Below are 2908 nucleotides of genomic sequence, written 5' to 3' on the forward strand. Positions count from 1 at the left end.
GATAATGATTATTTGTAATGCTTGGTTGGATGTGTTGTTTGTTTTTGGATTATGAATAATGATGATTGATAGGTTTTAGTTTGGTTTTGATGTAACTGATTTGTATGAATGTGATTGTGTGTATATATTTAGTGTTTTCTTATTAACTTGTGTGTTTTTTTTCTTGATTTGGTACATGATATTAGCTGCTATTGGTTACAAATAAGCTTTTATTATGTATTTTTTTTCTTGATTTGGGGATTATTAAACTCTAAATACAAGCAAGCTTAAATTCAACATCAAAAAGTAATTAAGATGTTAACATGTTATATCATATTTTCATTAGAAGCTTAGATTTTGCTCATATGTTTTATAGAAAATTTCACACCCATTGGTGAGTTACTAACAGAGGAAGATGACCTCCTAAAGATAAAAAAAACTTGTTCAGGTTGAGCAAATGATAGACCGCCACAACAAACACACTCGCCATCCGTAAGCCTCGTCCCCTGGTTCTCTAGTCTCGATTTGCAGGTACCTTCATCAAAACCTTGGTTTGAATTATGTACTTGGATAGTTCTGTTCCTGACGGTTGTTATCCATAGATTATTGAATTTGCAAATTAAAGGTTTACTGGATGACATTGCTTGGAGGCCATCAACATTCATCGCCTGTTGCTTGGAGGCGATGCTATTGTTTTCAGTCCTGCATGCTGCAACGGGTACTGTTTTAATTTTATTTCGATATTTTTATGTTGGAAATGATGATTATGCCCTTAATGTTATTTGATATTACCATCTTGTAGACATGCAACCTAGAGTGTTGATATTAAACTCATATATTTAATCAATGTATATCTTTTTTTATTCTTATATAGTTATATTATTGTCCCGTTGGCAGATTCGTTTTAATATTACTAAGCATTAATCATAGTTGATATTATATGGCACTCAAGATGATTGGTCTACCAACTTAAACACAATTTTTTGAACGGTGCCCGACTGCCCGTTTGCTACAAAAGATGACCTAATTCAACAGAGTTTGTTTAATGAATGTAGTATATCAGCTTTCGTTACAAAGATAATCGTATATAACTTATTGGCTCGAGTTTGTTTAAGCTTGGCTCGACTCGGGCTTTTATCGAGTTAATCTCGAGTAGGTAACCGCTACAAACAAAGGGATTTATAATGAAATCTTGTGTAGATTTTAGTTTTGATAATTCTAATTATCTGAGTTCAATTTAGATTTTAATTTTGATAATTCTAATTATATAAGTGCAATTGTTTCCATTGTGTTTTTTTTGTTTGTAAAATGCAGTTTAAGTTGTGCAAGGTTCATTGGTACAATTCAAATCAAAGGGCATTCCATACATCAACACTTATGATGGTATGATTTATTTACTTCATTTAGATTTTGTGTTTTGATTCTTTCCTTGACTTTAATTTTCATTTTTAGAAAGTTAAATCTGTCCTCTGTTATGAATGAATTAATTTTCAATAAATTATTTTGTTGCTGATCATTTTCTTTATTGCAGGATTGAGGAAAATGCTATAATATATTAAATTATTGTGAAATCTTGGCATACAAAGTTGCTTGATTAATATTCTAGAGTTTTCTCAACTGCTTTAAAGGTGATTAATTGTCTAATTTTATTATATTAAACTTTGTTATATTTGAACAAAAGAAACTAGCACATGTTTATTTAGTCTCTTGCATTTTACCTATGTGCTTTTCCTTTTGCCAAAGGTCAAGGTATAAACACAAGGTGGCTTCATTCCCGTTGATGATTGCATGCGAGTTTTTGATACAAAGGGAGAACTGGTACATATATCATATTCTTGTCTTATATTTTATCATACTTAACATACGTATCCTTAACATAAGTTTGTTAATTCAGTCTCTTATATTGCATCAAAGATGCCAATGGAAAAATGACGCTTGCACATTAGTAGTGCATAGGGGATTTTAGGTGACCATTTTGTATACTTTTAATAAGTCATGTAAACATTCGGTGCCAGTTTATTATTACCTTTTTGTTTAATATTATTCTCATAATAGTTGCTATTGTTTGTCAATTAGTGTACCATTTGGAGTTAGCCGTTTTCGTTTGGGCACCGGCACACTGTATCACTGATCCAACCATCAGCAATTCAACATGAGGTAATAATTTCTTATGAAGATATATTAATATCTGGTGATGCAACGTTTATAAGCATCATGGTTGTCAGCGGTTCTAATTTTTTCCATTAATTGGGTCTGGCTTGGTTTTAGCGGGTAAGACCCGTTTGATCACCCCTAATGATTTGAATGAGTACTTTGAATATAATAAAAAGCGTGAGTTGACTCTTGATTTCTTTGACCTCTATACATTGGTTGTTTTGTAGTTTGAAAAGTAAATATTGCTATCAAGGAACTCGTTAAGGAAAAGAAAGATTAGAAACAACAACGTTGAAATGGAATTTTTGAGGAGTTGCGACTGAAAAGGACAAAAGATAAGGCGGAGAAAGATGTTATGCACGGATGACAAAGATTGAAGTTATGTTAGTAACTATGGCTAAAAGATAGAATATAAACACTTAAATTTGAATGTTTGGATGTTTGGCATATTATTTAACATTTTAATTTGTAATTTTAAGTTGAATGTTTTTATATAGAAACTTGAATAAACGCTTAATAAAAATATGAGCATTATTAGCAGCTGAAACGAAAAAATATATATATATTAAAAAACATTTTGGCCACAAATTTGCGACCGCTTTTACGGTAGCAATTTTTGCGACCTCTTTTGTGGTAGCAATTTTTGCGACGAAGTTTTTGGTAGCAGCTTTTGCGACCGCTCTCAAGGTAGCAAATATGTCTGATTTGCGACCATTTTCTAGGTAGCAAAATCTGGTCGCAAACGTGTAGAATCAGTCGCAAAATGGTCGCAATA

At 31.8% G+C, this 2908-nt stretch overlaps 1 long non-coding RNA gene across 1 annotated transcript; it reads left to right on the top strand.

Annotated features, from left to right (window-relative positions):
- The first annotated feature begins 1059 nt into the window (after positions 1–1059).
- On the top strand, positions 1060–2494 carry LOC143545678 (uncharacterized). The gene is made up of 6 exons (XR_013137475.1): positions 1060–1362; positions 1511–1607; positions 1723–1797; positions 1874–1945; positions 2056–2136; positions 2361–2494. It is a non-coding gene; the product is annotated as an uncharacterized LOC143545678 (long non-coding RNA).
- The last annotated feature ends 414 nt before the right edge of the window (positions 2495–2908 follow it).

This window comes from Bidens hawaiensis, unplaced genomic scaffold, assembly GCF_021521415.1.
Source record: "Bidens hawaiensis isolate Kalapana, Puna unplaced genomic scaffold, B.hawaiensis_p1.1 tig00013990_1, whole genome shotgun sequence".
In the NCBI taxonomy this organism is placed as follows: Eukaryota; Viridiplantae; Streptophyta; class Magnoliopsida; order Asterales; family Asteraceae; genus Bidens; species Bidens hawaiensis.